Source organism: Chiloscyllium plagiosum, chromosome 18, assembly GCF_004010195.1.
Source record: "Chiloscyllium plagiosum isolate BGI_BamShark_2017 chromosome 18, ASM401019v2, whole genome shotgun sequence".
Taxonomy (NCBI): domain Eukaryota; kingdom Metazoa; phylum Chordata; class Chondrichthyes; order Orectolobiformes; family Hemiscylliidae; genus Chiloscyllium; species Chiloscyllium plagiosum.
The window spans coordinates 9143660-9166038 of NC_057727.1; the positions used below are offsets into that span (position 1 = coordinate 9143660).

The 22379-nt window shown below is 45.6% G+C and overlaps 1 protein-coding gene across 4 annotated transcripts in view; it reads right to left on the minus strand.

Moving 5' to 3' along the window:
• si:ch211-161c3.6 (high mobility group AT-hook 2b) overlaps positions 1-22379 on the minus strand; it is a 222959-nt gene that overhangs the window by 118300 nt on the left and 82280 nt on the right. The window lies entirely within an intron of this gene.

Genomic DNA, 22379 nt, shown 5'->3' on the forward strand with positions numbered 1-22379 from the left:
CCCCCCACCCGAACCTGACCAGCACAGCTGCGGTTCCCAACAACAGATCCTTGATATCTTCCTCAGCCCATGGGAGCTGGACATCTCTGTAGACGGGATGCCCCTCACCTTGCTTTTCAAGCCTTGACTCCCTCTCTCTCTCTAATAATGATAGCAGCTGCTGGGATTTTGCCTGCCGCGTCACCACCATCACTGTCTGACACCATCACTGACTGACACCATCACTGACTGACACCATCACTGACTGACACCATCACCACAGACGCACCTCGACAAGCAGGTGGGCAGTTAACCGAGGTCCAAAAAAACACTCCCTTCAGGGATCAGAACATGGGCGTCCTCATGACCATGTGAATCACCCAGGAGCCACTCAGCCCTCTCGCCTGCTATGTCATTTGGCAGTGGCGGGAGGGTACCATGGCAAAATGGACTGCGCCAACAGACTCCAACATTGGTGTGCCTGGCAGTGACGATGGTGAATCGGCCCAACAGTGAGAGATGGCACGTGAGGATTGGTGTCTTTGATGTTAGCTGGGTTTGGTGAGGCGGTGGTGGTTGGTTGGTTCAGAACCCAGACGTAGATGGACATCTCTTTAAGCTATATCACTCCATTTTCCTTTATTCTTAAACTACCAAAATGGTGCCGGGTTATGGCAACAAACGAAAGCTTTTCACTGTATTTTATTGTATTTCACTGTAAAATACATGTGACAATAAATATTACTCATTCATTCAAAAAGATCATGGTTGATCTGAAATGTGAAATCTGCATCCCTCCTAATCCTCATGACCTTTCATTCCTCTTGCATACCAAGGATTGACAGGTCGCTCTGCTATAACGCAACAGTTTGGGGCGGCATGGTGGCTCAGTGGTTAGCACTGCTGCCTCATAGCACCAGGGTCCCAGGTTTGATTCCAGCCTCGGGCGACTGTGTGTGTGGAGTTTGCACATTCTCCCTGTGTCTGCGTGGGTTTCCTCCAGGTGCTCTGGTTTCCTCCCACAGTCCAAAGATGTGCAGGTCAGGTGAATTGGCCATGCTAAATTGCCCGTAGTGTTAGGTTCAGAGGGTAATGGGTCTGGGTGGGTTACTCTTCGGAGGCCTAAGGGCCTGTTTCCACACTGTAGGTAGTGTAATCAGTTCCTCTGCTATGGAAAACTGCTGGAGAAGATCACTAATAGAAAATCGCTATTCCCGTTCCATAGAAAGTCTGCATTATCCAAACAGTGTCCACAATTCATCGATCGCGTTCGTGCTGACAAAACCCACATTATAGCAGAACGACCTGTCTCCATCTCTGCTTCAAAAATATTCCAGGATTCTACTTTCAACTCTACTCCGCTATCACATGCAACTAAGTGTCTTTTGTTTCCCATCACTAAATCGCCTGTGGCAACTTCTCTACTTATAAACCACCACCATTAAATCATCAATATTTCAAAATGACCCTTCCTCTAAATCATTTATCTCAATTGTAAACAGTCACAGTCCCAACACTGATCCCTGAGGAACACCACTCACTATATCTGACCAATTAAAACAAGACCCATACAGACCTGCACTGCTTGCCAACCAATCTTCTATCCATGCCAATCTGCTAACTTCTACATCGATTCTTAGAAATGGAAATGTGTTGCTGGAAAAGCGCAGCAGGTCAGGCAGCATCTAGGGAACAGGAGAATCGACGTTTCGGGCATTAGCCCTCATCGATTCTTAGAATCCTTACAATGTGCAAACAGGCCATTCAGCCCCTGAAGTCCAGCCTGATCCGCTGAAATAGTCCTATTGGAAGGATGTTGTGAAACTTGAAAGGGTTCAGAAAAGATTTACAAGGATGTTGCCAGGGTTAGAGGATTTGACCTATAGGGAGAGGCTGGGGCTGTTTTCCCTGCAGCATCGGAGGCTGAGGGGTGACCTTATAGAGGTTTACAAAATTATGAGGGGCATGGATAGGATAAATAGGCAAAGTCTTTTCCCTGGATGGAGGAGTGCAGAACTAGAGGGCATAGGTTTAGGGTGAGAGGGGAAAAATATAAAATAAACCTAAGGGGCAACGTTTTCACACAAAGGATGGTACAAGTATGGAATGAGCTGCCAGAGGATGTGGAGGAGGCTGGTACAACTGCAACATTTAAAAGCCATCTGGATGGGTATATGAATAGGAAGGGTTTGGAGGGATATGGGCCAGGTGCTGACAGGTGGGACTAGATTGGGTTGGGATATCTGGTCGGCATGGACGGGTTGGACCGAAGGGTCTGTTTCCATGCTGTACATCTCTATGACTCTAAATACATCCCCCCCCCCACCCCCAGACCCACCCCTCCTACTCGTTCCCTATAACCCTGCATTTCCTATGGCTTACCCACCTAGCCTCCACATCTCTGGACACTATGGGCAATTTAGTATGGCCAATCCACCCTAACTTGCACATCTTTGGACAGGTAAAAGCGGGGCAGGAGGAGTCTTTGATGATGTTGGCTACTTTCCCGAGGCAGTGGGAAGTATAGACACAGTCAATGGATAGGAGGCTGCTTAACATGATGGACTGGGCTGTGTTCACGAATCTCTAGAGATTCATGAGTAGGTGTGAAGAGCAGGTGCCACACCATGCAGTGATGCACCCAAATAAGAAGCTTTCTATGGTGCATCTGTAAGAACTGTGGACATGACACAGGCAACACTGGCTAGGCCAGCATTTGCTACCCATCCCTAACTGCCCCTTCAACTCAGTGGCTTGCTCTGCCTTTTCAGAGCGCGGTTAAGTGTCAGTCACATTGCTGTAGCTCTGGAGTCACATGTAGGCCAGACCAGGTAAGGATGGCAGTTTCCTTCCCTCAAGGGTATTAGTGAACCAGATGGATTTTTCTGACACTTGGTAATTACTTCTTGATCATTCCAGATTTTTCTCATTGAATACAAATTTCACTATCTGCTGGACAGCAGGAGTCGAACTGGGGTCCCCGGATCAATTTCTGGGTCTCTAGATTAATAATCTCATGATAATACCCACTATGCCTATGCTTTCCAATAGCTGGGCAAAAACCCTTGGGGGCTGGACAACATTCGCTCTGCCACACCATTGGGAAAGCAGGCATTTTCCCCCTGGCCCCCTATCTCTCAGCCATTCAGCTGAGGATTTATCCCACTACTCCCAACCAGGACATTCGGGCCCTGGGCACCGCTCAGCAGTGTTCTGGAGGAACAGTCACCCCACAGTCAAAACGCTAATTCTCGTTTCTCTCTTGATAGGACCTGCTGAGTTTCTCCAGCCTCCCCTGTGTTTGTTTCAGTAGCATGAAAAATGGTGGCTCAGTGGTTGGCACTGCTGCCTCACGGCACCAGGGACCCAGGTTTGATCCCAGCTTCAGACGATTATCTGTGTGGAGTTTCCACATTCTCCCCGTGTCTGCGTGGGTTTCCTCTGGGTGCTCCGGTTTCCTCCCACAATCCAAAGATGTGCAGGTCAGGTGGATTGGCCATGCTAAGTTGCCCAAAGTATCTAGGGATGTGCAGGCTGGGTGGATTAGCTATAGCAAATGCAGGGCAGGGGAATGCGTCTGGGTCAGATACTCTTCGGCTCAGTAGTTAGCATCGCTGCCTCACAGTACCAGGGACCCAGGTTCGATTCCAGCCTCAGGTGACTGTCTGTGTGGAGTTTGCACATTCTTCTCCTATGTCTGTGTGGGTTTCCTTTGGGTGCTCCGGTTTCCTCCCACAATCCATAGATGCGCAGGTTCGGTGGATTGGCTATGATAAATTGCCCATAGTGTTAGGTGCATTAGTCAGAGGGAAATGGGTCTGGGTGGGTTACTCTTCGGAGGGTCGGTGTGGACTTGTTGGGTCGAAGGGCCTGTTTCCAGACTGTAGGGAATCTAATCTAATCTTTGCAGGGTTGATGTGGACTCGATGGGCCAAATGGCTTGCTCCCACATGTAGCGATTCTATAACGTGCCGACACCTCCGCACGAGTTTTCACTGGATGTGACAGGTGTTATGCCAAGTGCAGAAGTGGGGCCATTTAATTTCCACTACTACCCCTTGGATGGTAACGTCCTCGCTGTCAACTTCCTAGCCAGCTGTTAGAGCTTCACAGCCCAAGCTGATGTTTCTGAAACAAAACTCTCCCTTCTTAGCAGCGAGAACTACAAATTTTTCTGCAGGCTTCAGCTGCCGGTAAGTTAAGCAGTACAAAACCACCCTGTATTATTGAAATGAGTCATGCATTTCATTAAAACAAAACCATCGAACAAGAGCATGCAGGCAATACATTTGAACAAGCCACTCTTTTTCACGTTTAATTCAGAACCTTGTTATCTTTTTAAAAATTCTCCTTTGGAAAAGATCCCTAGATAAGAACAGGCATGTACTACTCATGTCCCGACTGTCAGCGCTGAAAGGAGTCCAAGGTTTATATACCCTCTAAACCAGAACAGAGTAATCAAACTCAGAGTATTGTGAGCTCTTAAAAGGGCAATGACCCTATTAAAGCAAGTGCCTGAAAAACCCCCACAATCAACATTGGGGACTATTGGAATGTAAAAGATAGATTTCAGTTTGGAAAAACAAATTAGTATCCAATTTTTCCAGTGCTTATATGTGCTTACTAATATTGTGTCCTGGTCTCCCAGGAAAAAAATTGGAAATTTTACATCTAATGGGGGGTATTATCTCCTTGAATCCTAATAGGGTCTATCTGTGCTAGTGGTGTTGCAGCGGCAATTTCCCACTCCCCAGCAGAAACCCCAAGGCACAGCTCTAGGGGCTAGTTAGCTCAGTGAGCTGGATGGCTGGTTTCCAATACAGAGTGATGCCAGCAGTGTGGGTTCAATTCTGCAGCAGCTGAGGTTACCCTGAAGGACTGTCCTTCTCAACCTCTTCCCCTGAGGCATGGTAACGCTCAGATTAAACCAGCACTAGTTGTTCTTCTTTCTTTCTCTCTCTGTCATGGGAGAGCTGCCCCAAATGTCTCCAGTACATCTTTGGTGACCTTACCTTAGCTAGCAGATCTGTACTCAGTGTTAGTTAACACAGGGAATAAAAGAACTAAGAGTCAAGGATTAAATGGTCAACCAATACCACATTTCATTCAGTTCAAACATAAAGAATGCATTTTTAAATGGGGTGCTGGAGAATGGCCAGTGACTGTTACCAGTCTCCAGGCAGGGTCTATATCTTTAAGAGAATACATGGGTTATATACATGATAGAGAAAAATAGGAACAAGTGTTGATGAGAGTGAGACATAGGGGTGATGTAAAGAGTCATATAGTCATACAGCACTGAAACAAGCCTTTCAGTCCAACCAGTCATAATCCCAACTAAGCTAGTCCCACCTGCTTGAACTTGGCCTATATCCCTCCAAATATTTCTGGTTTGTACCTGTCCAAATGTCTTTTAAATGTTGTAACTGTACCTGCGTCCACGACTTCCTCTGGAGGTTCATTCCATATGCAAACCACCCTCTGTGCAAAAATGTTGCCTCTCATGTCTTTTTAAAATCTTTCTCCTCTCACCTTAGTTTTGAAATCCCCCACCCTATGGAAAATACATCTGCCAGTCACCTTATCTCTCTCCTCACGATTTTATAAATCTCTATAAGGTCATCCCTACACGCCAGTGAAAACAAAACCAGTCTATCCAGCCTCTCCTTATAGCCTTCTGTTCGTGGCAACTGGTAAATCTTTTCTGAAGCTTATTCAGATTAATAATATCCTTCTTATAACAGGGTGACCAGAACGCACAATACTCCGCAAGAGGCCTCACCAACATGCTGTCCTCACTTCTATACTCAAAGGTCTGAGCAATGAGGGCAAGCTTGCTAAACACCTTCTTAACCACCCTGTCTGTATGTGACACAAACTTCAAAGAATTATATACCTGAACCCCTAGGTCTCTCTGTTCTACAACACTACCCAGGGCCCTACCATTATTGGTCACAGAGTCATAGCGATGTAAGCATGGAAACAGCCCCTTTGGTCCAACTCGTCCACACTGGCCAGATATCCTAAATTAATCTGGTCCCATTGGCCAGCACTTGGCTGATATTCCTCTAAAACCTTCCCACTCAGGGTGGCACGGTGGCTCAGCAGTCAGCACTGCTGCCTCACAGTGCCAGGGTCCCAGGTTTGATCCCAGCCTTGGACAACTGTCTGTGTGGAGTTTGCACATTCTCCCAGTGTCTGCATGGGTTTCCTCCGGGTGCTCCGGTTTCCTCCCACAGTCCAAAGATGTGCAGGTCAGGTGAATTGGCCATGTTAAATTGCTCATAATGTTAGGTACATTAGTCAGAGGGAAATGGGTCTGGGTGGGTTACTCTTTGGAGGGTCGGTGTGGTTGGGCCGAAGGGCCTGTTTCCACACTGTAGGGAATCTGTTCTAATCGTATACCTATCCAGAAGCCTTTTAGCAAGTCCTGCCCCTGTTTGTTTTACCAGAATGCAATACCTCGCATTTATTCAAATTAAACTCTTCAGCCCATTGACCCAATTGATCAAGATATTTTTGCAATCTTAGATAACCTTCTTCACTGTCCACTATGTCACCAATCTTTGTGCCATCTGCAAACTTACTAACCATGCCCTCTATAATCTCATCCAAAGCATTAAAAAAAGAGAGATTGTGGAGAAGGTTACATTAACACAATCATGAACACAAGACAAATGACCAATTCCTGAGCTGTAAATTTCACCGAAAATTGGCAAACTGGGTATTAGAAAATATTAAAACAAGATTCCAGCCGAAGACTTCTCCTCAATGGCCACGGTTGGTAAATGGTGGATGAGTGAATATATATTTACCACGGTTGGTAAATGGTGGATGTGTGAATATAAAAAGGGGCCACTGCGCAGTTCCATGGAAAAGCTAGAACTCAATCTCAAAGGGACAAGATCTTCAGGGGAAAAGCGGACACAAGTAGACAGCAACTTCGGGGATAAAGCATCATTGTCTTTAAGATTTAAAAGATTTTTCACATCTAGACATGAGACATTCAAAGCACACACCTACATCTCTTTTCTGTGGCTTATTCTGAGCAGAACAGGGTTGTTAGTCTAACCTGAAGCCAGGGCGTGATAACAGAAGAACATAAGAACCAGGAGCAGGAGTAGGCCGTCTGGCCCCTTGAGCCTGCTCCACCATTCAATAAGATCATGGCTGATCTCTTCATGGACTCAGCTCCACTTACCTGCCCGCTCACCATAACCTTTAATTCTTTTACTGTTCAATAAATCTATCCTTGCCTTAAAGCCATTCAACGAGGAAGCCTCATCTGTTTCACTGGGCAGGGAATTCCACAGATTCACAACCCTTTGGGTGAAGAAGTTCCTCCTCAGCTCAGTCCTAAATCTGCTCCCCCTTATTTTGAGGCGATGCCCCCAGTTCCATTTTCACCTGCCAGTGGAAACAACATGCCTGCTTTTATTTTATCTATTCCCTTCATAATTTTATATGTTTCGATAAGATGCCCCCTCATTCTTCTGAGTGCCAATGAGTATAGTCCCAGTCTATTCAATCTCTCCTCATAAGCCAACTCTCTCAACTCTGGAATCAACCTGGTGAGCCTCCTCTGCACGCCATCCAGTGCCTGTTACATCCTTATTCACTCACCAAAATTGGTCAAATGTTTCTCTTTATTACCGTTAATTAGAAACAAAGGAGACTATCACAAGATTTCTCAGCAAACTCAAAAATAATGCTTTTATTTCTGGCAAACTTATTCTTTAAACAAGTGGCAAACTATGAACCAACTAAGCTGCTTTGTGAATGACACTATACATTCATTTTCCACAACACGTACACATAACATACACAGACAGGATGAAGACATACACAATTCTACAGAATTATTATGGGTGGGAGAAAAATTAAACACAAAGAAGAAACAACACAACTCCCATGTATCAAGGTATATTCTGTCAAAAAAGAGGGTTGAAGTCTCACAGCTGCTTCCAATTCTTCTCAATGTGATCTGGTTTTTGACAATCAAAGAATAACCGGTAATTTTCAGATTCATCTCAGAAACAGGAGTGCTGAAATTGAAACTTCAAATTCCTTCAAATTACTGCACTCGGCAAAATTTAGAGAGTGCTGCTCTATTCCTGATGAAGGGCTTTTGCCTGAAACGTCGATTTTCCTGCTCCTCGGATGCTGCCTGAACTGCTGTGCTTTTCCGGCACCACTCTAACCCAGAATCTGCTTTCAGCTTCAACCTTTGACTGTCACTGACACAGACAGACAGTACTGCATCTTTGAAAATCTCTCCAGCAACTGGAGATTGCAGAGTATTTGAGAGTGCATGGTAAAATAGGATGGAGTCAGCAAGGCTTCGTCAAGGGGAGGTTATGCCTGACAATCCTGTTGGGAATTCTTTGAGGAGATAACAAGAAAGTTAGACAAAGGAGAACTAATGGACGTAATCTGTTTGGATTTCCTGAAGGCTTTTGACAAGGTGCCGCAAACGGCATTGCTAAATAAGTTAAGAGCCCATGGTGTTTGAGGCACGGTACAGACATGGATAGGGGACTGGCTGATTGGCAGAAGACAGAGAGTGGGGATAAAGGGGTCTTTTTCAGGATGACAACTGGTGACTAGTGGAGTTCCACAGGGGTCAGTGTTGGAACCACATCTGTTCACTGTCAACATTATTGATCTGGATGTAGGAACTGAGGACCTTGCTGCAAAGTTTGCAGATGACACAAAGATAGGTGGAGGGTCAGGTAGTGCTGAGGAGGTAGGAAGGCTGCAGAAGAACTTGGCTAGATGAGGAGAGGGAGTAAAGAAGTGGCAGATGGAAAAAAGACGTGGGAAAGTGTGAGGTTATGCACTTTGGTAGGAAGAAGAGATGTAGACTATTTTCTGAACGTGGAAAGGTTTCAGAAATGTTAAGCCCAAAATGACTTAGGAATTCTAGTTCAGGATCGTCTTAAGGTTAACATGCAGGTTCAGTTGGCAGTTAGGAAGGCAAATGCAACATTAGCATTCATTTCAAGCAGACTAAACCACAACAGCATAAATATACTGCTGAGACTGTACAAGGCACTGGTCAAACTGCATTTGGGCTCCATATTTAAGGAAGGATGTGCTGGGATTGGAAGGGGGTCCAGAGGAAGTTTACAAGAATGATCCCAGGGATGAGGGGCTTGTCACAGGAAGAGCGGTTGAGGAGTCTGGGTCTGTACTCAATGGAGTTTAAAAGGATAAGTAAGATCTAATTGAAACTTACAGCTTACTGAGAGGCCTGGATAGAGTGGAGATGGAGGAGATATTTCCACTCGTAGGGGAGACTAGACATAGCCTCAGAGTGAAGGGACGATAATTTAGAACTGAGATGAAGAGGAACTTCTTCAGCCAGAGGGTGGTGTATGTGTGGGACTGATTGCCGCAGAGTGTATTTAAGACAAAGATAGATAGGTTCTTGATTAGTAAGGGGATTAAGGTTAATAAGGAGAAGGCATGAGAATGGGGTTGGGAAATATATCAGCCATGATCGAATGGCAGAGTAGACTCAGTGGGCCAAATGGCCGAATTCTGCTCCTATATCTTATGGTCTTTACCTTTTGTTCAATTATGTCTTTGATCTCTAATATCTCACCCTCTAATCTTTCCAACACTTTTTTTGTATTCATTGACAGGATGAGGGTATCACTGGCTAGGCCAACATTTATTGCTCATCCCTGTATGAGGTTGAGAGTCAACCACATTGCTGTGGGTCTGGAGTCACATGTAGGCCAGGTCAGGTAAGGTGGCAGACTACCATTCCTAAAAGACATTAGCGAGCCAGATAGGTTTTTTTTCCTGACAATCACTGGATTCAAGGTCATTATTCGACACTTACTTCTAGAATCGTATTGAATTCAAATTCTACGATCTGCCACATTACGGGATTCAAACCTGGGTCCCCGGAACATTTCCTGGGTTGTGCAGCGATAATCCCACTAGGCCATCTCCTCCCCTTGGAGAAATTGAGGACTGCAGATGCTGGAGATCAGAGTCGAGAGTGTGGTGCTGGAAAAGCACAGCAGGTCCGGCAGCCTCCAAGGAGCAGGAGAATTGACATTTCCAGCATAAGCTCTTCCTGATGAAGGGTTTATGCCTGAAACATCGATTCTCCTGCTCATCAGATGCTGTCTGACCTACTGTGCTTTTCCAGCACCACATCTCCCCTTGTTCCATTTAGCATTCCCCATTTTTTCAACATCATAAAACCCATCACATTTCCACTTCCCTTTGGTCCTGAAGAAGTCATATTAGACTGCAAATGTTAACTCTGTTTCTATCTCCAAAGATGCTGGCAGAGCTGCTGAGTTTCTCCAACACTTAATGTTTTATATTTGATATCTTTAAGGGAACTGCAAGAATCTGGTCTGGGAACAAGGGGCAGAACATTCAGTCAGAAGTGACAACTTTCTCTGGAGAAAAGAGACGGACATTTTCACTATAAAGTGATAAGATCTTCTGAAGAAATAGACATCGTCAGGAGATCTTTCAAATGACAGCAATTGAAAAGAGTGGACATGATTCCCTCAAGGAAAAACCCACAACTAGGACACAACCTTAAAATTAAAGCAAAGCCGATTATGGAGTGAAATCAGAAAATATTCCTGAAGACAGGGAGTCGTTGAGATTTGAAACAATCCCACAAAAGGCCTTAGTTCTGGTGCATAACCAGAATATTTTCAGTCTTAGATTGATGGATTCCCACTTAGTAAGGGTATCGATGGATATGAAGCAAAGTGAAGCTGAGAAACAAATCAGTCGAGGATCTAATTGCTCAGGTTTGACGGGCTGAATGGTCTCATGGTCCTGTTTTGCTTTAAAATGGAGTAATGTAATGTGAGAAGACTTTCAGATGATCACATTAAGAGTTCATAGACCGGTATTCCAAGTACCCTTGTTGTTAAATCCCTCCACAACTTCTCCTCTTCCTGAATATATAACCTTCACATTCCCCCAAGATTTCTACATTCCTATAATTCCAGTCTCTTGCGGATTTCTGACTTAAATTGCCCCACCATAAGTGGTCCAATCAGCTGTCCGGAAACTCAGTCCCTGAACTCTCCAGTTATATCGTGCCAGCTCACTGTTCTCCTTTAAGATGCTTTTTAAAACATACATTTTTGACCAAGATTTTGTGCCATCGCTCACAATATCCCCTTACGAAGCTTGATCTCCAGATTTTGTTTGATAATTTTCCTGTGAACCGCTTTGAGGTATTTCACGCCACTAAAATTGCTTCATAAATGCAGTTTGTTGTTGATAGGATTTCAGAGCAACTGGGATCTTTGGGAGCGGTGCAGCAGGAGCGGTGGCCCGGTGGCTCAGTTGTTAGCACTGCTGCCTCACAGCACTAGGAATCCAGGTTTAATTCCAGTCTTGGGTGACTGTCTGTGTGGTGCTGGCACATTCTCCCCGCATCTGCTTGGGTTTCCTCTGGTTGCTCTGGCTTCCTCCCACAGTCCAAAGATGTGCAGGTCAGGTGGGTTGGTCATGCTAAATGCCTGTGGTGTTCAGGGATTTGGAGAGTAGGCATATTTGTCAGGGGTAAATGTAGAGTAATGGGGAATGGGTTTGGGTGGGATGTTCTTCAGAGGGTTGGTGTGGACTAGTTGGGCTAAAGAGCCTGTTTACACACTGTAAGGATTCTATGAGCGAGTTGTTTCTCTGATAAAGAGTCATCCAGACACACAACGTTAGCTTGCTCTCTCTCCGCGGATGCTGCCTAACCTGCTGTGATCTCCAGCGTCTTTTGTTTTTAGATTAGATTAGATTAGATTCCCTACAGCATGGAAACAGGCCCTTCGACCCAACCAATCCACACCGACCCTCCAAAGAGTAACCCACCTAGACCCATTTCCATCTGACTAATGCACCTAACACCTATGGGCAATATAGCATGGCCAATTCACCTGACCAGTACAGATCCCAGTACCTGACATGGTTTCATAACCAGCTTGTCGCTTAAGAGGGCCACTAAGAACGAGTGAGGGGCTGACGGGGAAGCTCGCTCATGCAATATCACTTCAAGCACACAAACAAAACTACCTCCATTAGAAAAAGCAAACGTCCGATACCCGCCTCAATTAAGATGAAAGGGCCAGGCTGTGAAAACGCTGGGCAGCGTCCTTGCAAAGAGCAGAGTGAGCAGTATACCCAGGCCCAGCGAGCCTTCAGGTATTGTCTCTTGTTCTCCCAAGAATGCACACACTGTAGAGGGGTGGGGGTGGGGGGGGGGGGTTGGGGGGGAGGGGGAGGAGGTATGGCTGAAAGGTGAGAGGGAATACTGGCAGCTGGTGTCCTGATGTGTGGTATCCCTGGAATGTTTATCCCAGCTGAGCACTTCCTTCACTAATAGTCCACATTTCCTCTTCCCCACTGATTCTCCAGCACACAACTGGCACTAATAACCGGCAAGATTACTGCACAACCCCTCTCAGTCTGTGGCTGGGAGGATTCCACAAAACCTGCCTTTGTTGACTGTTGGTTTTGCCATGAGTCGATAGGTGGGGTGGGGTGGCAGGGGGGAGAAGTTTCCCTGGGAAGCGTCCATTTGGCTAACCCCCCCACCCTTTTCTCTATTCGACCTGTTCGGGCCTGAGCTGACAGATAAGAGTGAGGAAGTTGTGAGGAGTCTGTTCCTGTTAAAACCTGGTTGGAGATTTTGTATGGTAGGCAGCAGGGGGTTCAATTGGTTACATTAAAGTGTTTGAAAAGCTGCAGAGGAGTGGGGCCTCCAGATATTCCTCCCTGAATGTAAGGAGCAAACCCAAGATGGGATAAAAGCTGAATACCATGAACGGCCCTCTATTAAAACACGACAGTGACACATCTAGATAAACAATGCAGGATGATGGGGCTGATTAAATAGCGCAGCAGGTCAGGCAGCATCCAAAGAGCAGGAGAATCGACGTTTCGAGCATGAGCCCATTAAATAACAACAATTATTCATGATTTGGAGGTGCTGGTGTTGGATTGGGGTGGACAAAGTTAAAAATCACACATCACCAAGTTATAGTCCAACAGGTTTATTTGGAAGCACTAGCTTTTGGAGCAGCGCTCCGAACAAACCTGTTGGACTATAACCTGGTGTTGTGTGGTTCTTAACAATTATTCTGGCCACCCAGGTGCCTTACTCATTCTCAGTGATGTGCCTAATCTGAATGATGCAATTTAGGGGACGGGGTTGTAGTGATAATGCCACTCCTCTGGTAATCCAGAGGCCCAGGCTAATGATCTGGGGTCCTGGGTCACAGGCAGCTGGTGAAGCTTAAATTCAGGGTCAAAGTGTGTGGCGCTGGAAAAGCACGACCGGTCGGGCAGCATCCGAGCAGTGGGAGAGACGACGTTTTGAGCTTATGCCACACTTTTAGACTCTGACCTCCAGCATCTGCGATCCTCACTTTCTCAAAGTTTAAATTCAAGTTGAAGAATCTGCGTCTGGTGATGCTGACTGTGACTGTGACAACAATATCACCGATTGTTATCAAAACCAATCTGGTTCGTTCATGCCTTTTAAGGCAAAGAATCAGCCAGCCTTTCCTGGTCTGGTCTCACACTAACGTGGCTGACTCATAAAATAGTCCCTGAGCCACTTGAAAAAGGGGAAATTAGGGACGGGTAACAAATACTGGTCTTATCAGTGACACCCATATCCCGTCAAAGAATAAAGAAAATAAACTGAGCCAGGTATGTAGGCTTATAAAGTTTAAATTTCTCACATGAGTCACGTATCAAGGAACTGAAGGAGTTGGTCTGTCGCTCCCACCTCCCTTCCTGCATCTAAAAGGGCAAGGGCAGCAGGTCCATGGGAACACCACCCTTTGCAAGTTTCCCTCCAAGCTACTCACCGTTCTGACTTGGAAATATATCGCCGTTCCTTCCCTGTCGCTGGGTCAAAATCCTGGAATTCCCTCCCTAACAGCATTGTCCCTATATCCCAAGGACTGCTTCAATCCAGGAAGGCAGCCCCCTCTGACATGGATAATCACGCTGGGACTTGCCAGTGATGCCCATAGCTCCTGAATGAATAAAGAAAATTAAAAACTGGTTGCAAAGATGTGCCCACTTGTTCCTGGCTGCTCCTTGCCAATATGACAGCTTGTCACTCTCCCCCTGATTATGTGTCAGGGGTTAGTGTTCAGAGGGGTCCTCCCTACCCAATCTCCAGCACCATCTCCAGGAAATTCAGGGACTCCTTTATCAGATTCAGTTGCAATGCTGTCATCCCTCTGTTTCCTCTTTAAATGGGAATTGATGGGAAGAAGTGGACAGAGTTTGCAATTATTTCTTCAATGGAGTGTGATCATTTAAAAACGTTTGAGGCTAAAATGGTTACACATGAAAATCTGAAGCCTATACGGTTTAGAAATGGTTATATTTTCACAATGCCACATAATACTCAGAAACATCTCAATGTTACCTCTCAATATGAGTTATTTTGAAATGCAGTTGCTGTCATTATACAGTCAAGTGCAGGAGACAGTTTTCACACAGCAGGATCTTGTACATACACTGCAGGGGCTATCAATGGGGTGTACCCACTTACACTGCAGGGGCTATCAATGGGGTGAGCTTACTTATACAGCAGGGACCATCACTGGGGTGTCCCCATTCACACTGCAGGGGCCATCATTGGGGTGTCCCCAATTACACTGCAGGGGTTATTATTGGGGTGTCCCACTTACACTGCAGGGGCTATTATTGGGTTGTCTCCACTTACACTGCAGGGGCTGTCACTGGGGTGTTCCCAGTTATACAGCAGGGGCCATCACTGGGGTGTCCCCACTTAGACTGCAGGAGTAAAGCAGTTGGTGTTACTTGCCCATGTGTCTAGCCTTAAACTATTCTGTGCTGGGCTGGTGCTTGTGTTACATTTGCATGTAATGAGTACTCATCAGTGTGAAGTTTGTTCTCCTTGCAGCCTGCTGTCTGGATGAAGTCAGCAGGGACATGACATGGTTTGAAGTGGCGTGCACCAGTTAGTTTTATGCACTTTGTGTGGAAGGGTCAGCAGCTTCCCTCTTTCTGGGGAATTCCGCCCCCTCAGGTTGTGGAGGGGAAATAGGAGAATGACAGCTTGCAATTGAGGCTCAGATAGTGAAGGAGAGGGAGACAAGTACAGACTGGGGTCAGGGGGACAGAGGAGTGGAAGCAAGCTGCAGGGAAGGGTGAGATGGGAAACATGGAGGTGTGAGATGGGAAGGACCTGGCATCTGGGTGTGGGTAGGACAGTCAAGACAAGGAAACTTCTTTTTCATTCATTCATGGAACATAAGCATGGCTGGCTGGGCCCAGCATTTATTGCCTGTCCCTAGTTGCCCCTTGAGAAGGTAGTGGTGAGCTACCTTCTTGAACTGCTGCAGTTCATGTGCTATAAGCAGACCCACAATGCCCTTAGGGAGGGAATTCCAAGATTTTGACCCAGTGACAGTGAAGGAACGGTGATATATTTCCAAGTCAGGATGGTGAGTGGTTTGCAGGGGTGGTATTCCCATGTATCTGCTGCGCTTGTCCTTATGGCTGGAAGTAGCTGTGGATTCAGAAACTGCTGTCTGAGGTGAATCTCTGCAGTGCATCTTGTAGATGGTACAAATTGCTGCTACTAAGCGTCGGTGGTAGAGTGAATGGATGCTTGTGGATGTGATGCCAATCAAGTGGGGGCTGCTTTGTCCAGGATGGTGTCAAGTTTCTGGAGTGTTGTTGGAGCTGCAACTATCCCGACCAGTGCAGGAAATTCCATCAGACTTATGCCTTACAGACGGTGGACAAGCTTTGGGAGGTCAAGAAATGACTTACTCACTGCAATATACCTACTCTCTGACCTGCTCTAGTAGTCACTGTGTTTATGTGATGAGTCCAGTTGAGTTTCTGGTCAATGCTTATGTTTGATGGCAGGGGAATTCAGTGATGGTAACACCACTGAATGTCATGGGATGTTGGATCGGTTGTTTCTTGTTGGTGATGGTCGTAGCCTTGCATTTGTGTTGCTTGAATGTTAGTTGCCACTTATCAACCCAAGCCTCGCTATTGTTCAGATCTTGTGTTTGAACACGGACTGCTTCAGTATCCGAGGAGACGTGAATGGTGCTGAATATTGTACAACCATCAGCGAACATCCCCACTTCTGACCTTATGATGGAGGGAAGCCCCTGATGTGGGCTTATGAAGATGGGTTGGTATCAGTATTATCCAAATGTGGGGCCATCTCAAGGAACTGGTTGCAAAACCTTGGCAGGCTGTTGAGTTCACTTACAACGTTTCAGTTCCCATCCCCCAGCCCGTCCTCGCTCAGACTGCGACAGTCTCCTTTCCAATGGAAGGAAAGCCCAGCCAAATCCCACACAGAGTGGTGAGTACAACGCTGGACGCAAGCAAGAACTTTCAATAGCGACTGAGCAAAAAGCAACCAACATTATTCCTTCACAATAAAGTAAATATCCTTGGCTTTTTTGTGACAAGCACACACCCAACCACGCGTGTGCACCAATACGTTTAGCTCTCCAAGTAAAACAGTCTCAAAACTAATCTAATGTACTTTAGGGAAGAAGAGCTATGATCCTTACCTGGTCTGGACTACGTGTGACTCCAGACCCACAGCAATGTAGTTGGCTCAGAACTGCATTCTGGGCAATTAGAGATGGGCAATAAATGCTGGTCTGGCCAGCAAAACCCACATCCCGTGAATGAATTTAAAAAAAAAACCCCAAAGGACCCTTTCCACATTTGTCAGAAATTTACCTATACCTCTACCGATGTCATCTACTGTGTCCGTTGCACCCGGTGTGGTCTCCTCTACATCGGGGAGAGGGGATGCCTTTTTGCGGATCGTTTCAAAGAACATCTCTGGGACATCCACACCCACCAACCCCACCGCCCTGTGGCTGAACACTTCAAGTCCCTCTCCCACCCCGTCAAGGACATGCAGGTCCTGGGCGTCCTCCACCGCCAAACTGTTACCACCCAACGCCTGGAGGAAGAACGCCTCACATTCCACCTTGGGACCCTGCAACCACACGGGATAAATGCGGATTTCAACAGTTTCCTCACTTCCTCTCCCCCCACATTATCCCAGTCCCAAGCCTCCAACTCGGCACTGCCCTCCGGACCCGTCCATCACTCCCCCCCTCTGACCTATCACCTTTTCCCTCACCTTCATTCGCCTATCGCTTTCTCAGCTACCTCCCCCAAACCCCACTCCTTCCCATTTATCTCTCTGTCCCCTTGGGACACAAGCCTCATTTCCCAAGAAGGGCTTTTGCCCGAAACGTCGATTCACCTGCTCCTCGGATGCTGCTTGACCCGTTGTGCTTTTCCAGCACCACACGCTCAACCCAGACTTAACAGCCACAGATTCACAACTATCTGAGAAAAGAAAGGTTACTTATCCTTGTCTTAAATGTGTGAGCCCTTATTCTGAGACTATATCCTCTGGTCCTAGATTCTCCCATGAGGAGAAATAATCTTTCTGTATTTACCCTGTCAAGGCCCTCAGAATCCTGTGAGTCTCCACAAGGCCTTTGGATTCGATGTTGAACAAAGACAAGTGCGTTGGCCAACATCAAAAGAAAGGATTATCTGGCCATTTGCTGTGTCAAAATTTATACCCGTGTTTAGTAACTATTGTAATATTAATAACTCTACTTCAATGATGTAAAGAACTTTGAGATGTTCAATTCTGACCTCCCTACTACAGGAAAGATGTTGTTAAGTTTGCAAGGGTTCGGAAAAGATTTACAAGGATGGTGCCAGGGTTGGAGGGTTTGAGCTCTAGCGAGAGGTTGGGGCTGTTTTCCCTGGAGCGTCAGAGGCTGAGGGGTGACTTTATAGAGGTTTATAAAATCATGAGGGTTTTGGATAGGGTAAACAGACAAGGTCTTTTCCCTGGGGTGGAGGAGTCCAGAACTAGAGGGCATAGGTTTAGGGTGAGAGGGGAAAGAGATAAAAGGGATCTAAGGGGCAACTGTTTCACACAGAGGGTGCTATGTGTATGGAATGAGCTGCCAGAGGAAGTGGTGGAGGCTGGTACAATTGCAACATTTAAAAAGCCTCTGGATGGGTACATGATTAGAAAGGATTTAGAGGGATATGGGCCAAGCACTGGCAAATGGGACTAGATTAATTTGGGATATCTGGTCGGCATGGACAAGTTGGACTGAAGGGTCTGTTTCTGTGCTGTTCAACACTCTTGCCTAGGTTAGCTATAAAAATTAATATCTAATATCACACCAAAAAAGGCAGTACCAGAGTGACAATGTCAGTGGACTATTAACTCTGAGACCCAGGCTAATTCACTGGGAAGCCCTTCCTGATGAAGGGCTTTTGCCCGAAACGTCGATTTCGCTGCTCCTCGGATGCTGCCTGAACTGCTGTGCTCTTCCAGCACCACTAATCCAAAATTCACTGGGAAGCTGGGTTAAAATCTCACCATGGAATTCAGATTTAATGGTTAAATCTGGAATTTTGCAACTAATTCCAAGTCTTTGTCAAATAGCCAGGATAGGTAAGAGGGGAAGAACGGCCTTTATTTGTGATAATTCTGCTCCATTTAAGCTTAGCTCAGGTCTACTTCCCTTTCTGACCAAGGTCCAAACACTACTGCTGGAGCTGGGTATTTCTCTGGTTTAATATGGGACTGCACAAACTTGTTAAAAGCTTGAACGAGGCTAATTGAAAGCACACTACCTGCTGCTGCACAATAAATGTCAGAAAACACTGCCTGTTAAAGTCCCAGATGGGAAATAAATTACAGTTGTTTACGGGGGATGTTGTTGTGATGTTTTAATTGCATTCCGATGTCCACCAATTATTGCCCTCAGTATCCGCAACATTGCATTCAGTGCACTTCTTACAATTAATTAAAAACACATCAAAAATCCCCAATAAACTTCCCTTATTTCCATCTGTTCTGTGAACTGGGTGTTTGGTTTGCCAGGAGAAAATCACTTCAAAGAGGCAGGCAAGGCTTCATTTTTAAAGTTTTCTTAATTCACGCACAGGATGTGGGCATCGCTGGCTAGGCCAGCATTTATTGCCCATTCCTAATTGCCCAGAGGGTAGTTAAGATTCAGCCATATTACTGAGGGTCTGGAGTCACATGTCGGCCAAGACAGCAGTTTGCTTCCCTAAAGTATATTAGTGATTCAGATGGGCGTTTCCTGACAACCATCAATGCTTTCATGGTCATCATTAGACTCTTAATTCCAGATTTTTATTGGATTCACATTCCATTATCTGCCATGGCTAGATATGAACCTGCATCCTCTGAACATTACCTGGGTCTCTGCATTAATCCTAATCCTATGAGTCAGTCAGATGCTGTATATAGAATCCCCACTGTGTGGTCACAGGCCCTTCAGCCCAAGAGTCCATGCTGACCCTCCAAGAAGCAGCCCACACAGACCCATTCCCCTACATTTTATCGCTGACTATTTACCTAACCCACACGTCCCTGATTACGACAGACAATTTAGCATGGCCAATTCACATAACCTGCACATCTTCAGATTGTGGGAGGAAACCAGAGCACCTGGAGTAAGCCCACGCAGACATAGGGAGAACGTACAAACTCCACACAGTCAATCACCAGAGGCTGGGATCAAACCCAGGTGCCTGGCGCTTTGAGGCAGCAGTGCTAACCCACTGAGCCACTGTGCTGCCCCCATGGGCTGTATATGAGACATGGAGTGAGTTACAGGCTGGAATCTAAAGAGTTGCCCGTTGATGTATATAATAAGGGATATCGCAGACCTGGGTACATCCCTAGGGTCTAACAAAGAGATTCAGATCATTTATACACTTAATCATGGAGAACTGGAAATGTGTTCCAAGACATTGATCTAATTGAGGAGGTTTAGAGGGCTTAAGTATGGATGGTAGATATTTGAGAGTGATTTAGATTCTACAAGAGAATTTGGTCTTGTGGCACAGTGGTAAGTTTGACTAGGTTGCCCAGCGGTCAAATCTCATTTCAAGACAAGATGGCCACTGCTGAGAAGACTTCATGATGTGATTCAACAAGTGGGCAATCAGCCTTTCCTCACATTCACAAAGGAAATAAATTATGTGATATGCTTAACAAAAGTATCAAGGGGACCACATCATCTAACAAACTCTAAGAAGGAAGTAACTGGTGGGTTTAAGATTCCACAGAAGTGTGGAATTAAAAGTCCACTGACGACCATGAAAACATTATTGCTTTTTGTAAAAAAACCCACCTAGTTTACCAATGTCCTTCATTGACTCTTAACTGCCCTGTGATCTCCTGATGAAGGGCTTATGCCCGAAACGTCAACTCCCCTGCTCCTCGGATACTGCCTGATCTGGTGTACTTTTCCAGCGCCACACTCTTTGACTCTGATCTCCAGCATCCGTAGCCCTCACTTTCTCCTATTAAATAGCCTCCCAGTTATATCAACTGCTGGAAAGGATGAAAAAGAAATGAAATGAGACACACCACTTGGCATCCACTCTGTCCCTAATGATGTTGTGGGCGTCCCTACACCAGACAGACTGCAGTAGTTCAAGCAGACAGCTCACCATCACCTTAAAGGCAACGAGGGATGGTCGATAAATACTGCTCCGACCAGCGACACCCACATCCCGTGAAGGAATAACAAAATCAAACCTGACACAACCTTCATTAACCCAACAATTACACTCGGTAGCAAATACAGCTGGCCACCTGAACAAAGACAAGTGGGTTAAATAGACCCCTGCTGACATGACCTCGGTCACTCATAGCCTGTAGACTCCATATATACAGGAAGAAAATAAGTTAAGGTCATCTATTCCTGAAAGGTTTGGGTAGGGAGCAGGTTCTCTGTACTTGTAGAGATTAGATTAGAGTGGTGCTAGAAAAGCACAGCAGGTCAGGCAGCATCCGAGAAGCAGGAAAATCGATGTTTCGGGCAAAAGCCCTTCATCAGGAACCTCTCTGTACTTGTACTCAACAGAAATTAGATTCCAACCTACAAGAGCAGCTTTGCTCCAGAGACCAGTATCTGATACCAACACAGATAGAAAGTGGGAACTCAATGTCCATCAGTTTGAATAGAAAGTGTAAAAGTTGTTTTTTTTTCAGCTTTCATTCTTTCATGGTGATGTGGGTGTCAATGATAAGGTCAATGTAGTTGTCCATCCCTAACTGCCCTGGAACTGAGTGTCTTGCTTCACCATTTCAGAGGATAGTTAAGAGTCAACCGTTGACTTGGAGTCACACATAGACCAGAGCTGGAGTCAATGGCTAATTTCCTTAACCTAAAGGATATTAGTGAGCCAGATATGTTCTTATCCCTGGCACCAGCTTTCAATTCCAGATTTATTCATTGAATTTAAGTTCCACAAGCTACAATGGGGTTGTAACTCAGGTCCCCACACTATTGGTGACATTAATATGATGACACCACCTTCAACTCTTATAGAATCAGAGAATTGTTACAGCACTGGAGGCCATTTGGCCCATCATATGCTTACTTCTTCTCCTAAAGAGCAATTCACATGTGACACTCCCCACATCGATGTGCATTCCCCTCTTCAGTGATGTCAAAAATTTAGAAAATAAAGAAGGATTTAGGGCAAAGTGAGGCCACTTTGTGTCAAATTGTTAGTCATAAATTTACAAGAATGTTACCTGGACTTCAAGGGTTAAGTTCTGAGGAGATATTAGACAAATGAAGCCTGTTTTCTCTAGAATTTAGAAGGTTAAGGGAAGATCTGATCAAAATATTCTAGATATTAACAGGAAAAGACAGGATAGATAAAGAGAAACCTTTTTCCACTGGTTGGGGGTTCTACAGCTAAGGGTCACAGTTTGAGAATTAGGTCCTCAGGAGAGATGTTCAGAAGTTCTTCTACTCACAATGGGTGGGAAAGGTTTGCAACTCTCTTCCACAAATGGCAGTAGATTCTAGATCAGTTGTTAACTTTCAGAGGTAGATACATTTTTGTTAAGCAAAGGTTTTAAGGGATATGGGGCAAAGGCAGGTATATGGAGTTAGGTCATAGGTCTGCCATGATCTCGTTGAATGGTGGAACAGGCTAAAAGGGGCTGAATGGCCTACTCATAGAGTCATACAGCATGGAAACAGACTCTTTGGTCCAACCAGTCTATGGCAACCATAGTCCCACACTAAACTAATCCACATGCCTGTGCCTGGCCTGTATCCCTCCAAGTGTTTCTTATTCATGTACTCCTGTCCCTTTGTTCCAAAATCTCTGAGTATATGACTGCGGTTTTCTGTGGTGGCTGACACAAATTAATTCAAAACAAGGTCTCTTTGATATTAACTTTCATATTAACATGTTGTTGGTTCACTGAAATACTTGCTTCCCTCGCTGGCTTGTTTTCAACAAGATAAAACATGCCCACCCCCATGCAAATGACATCACTG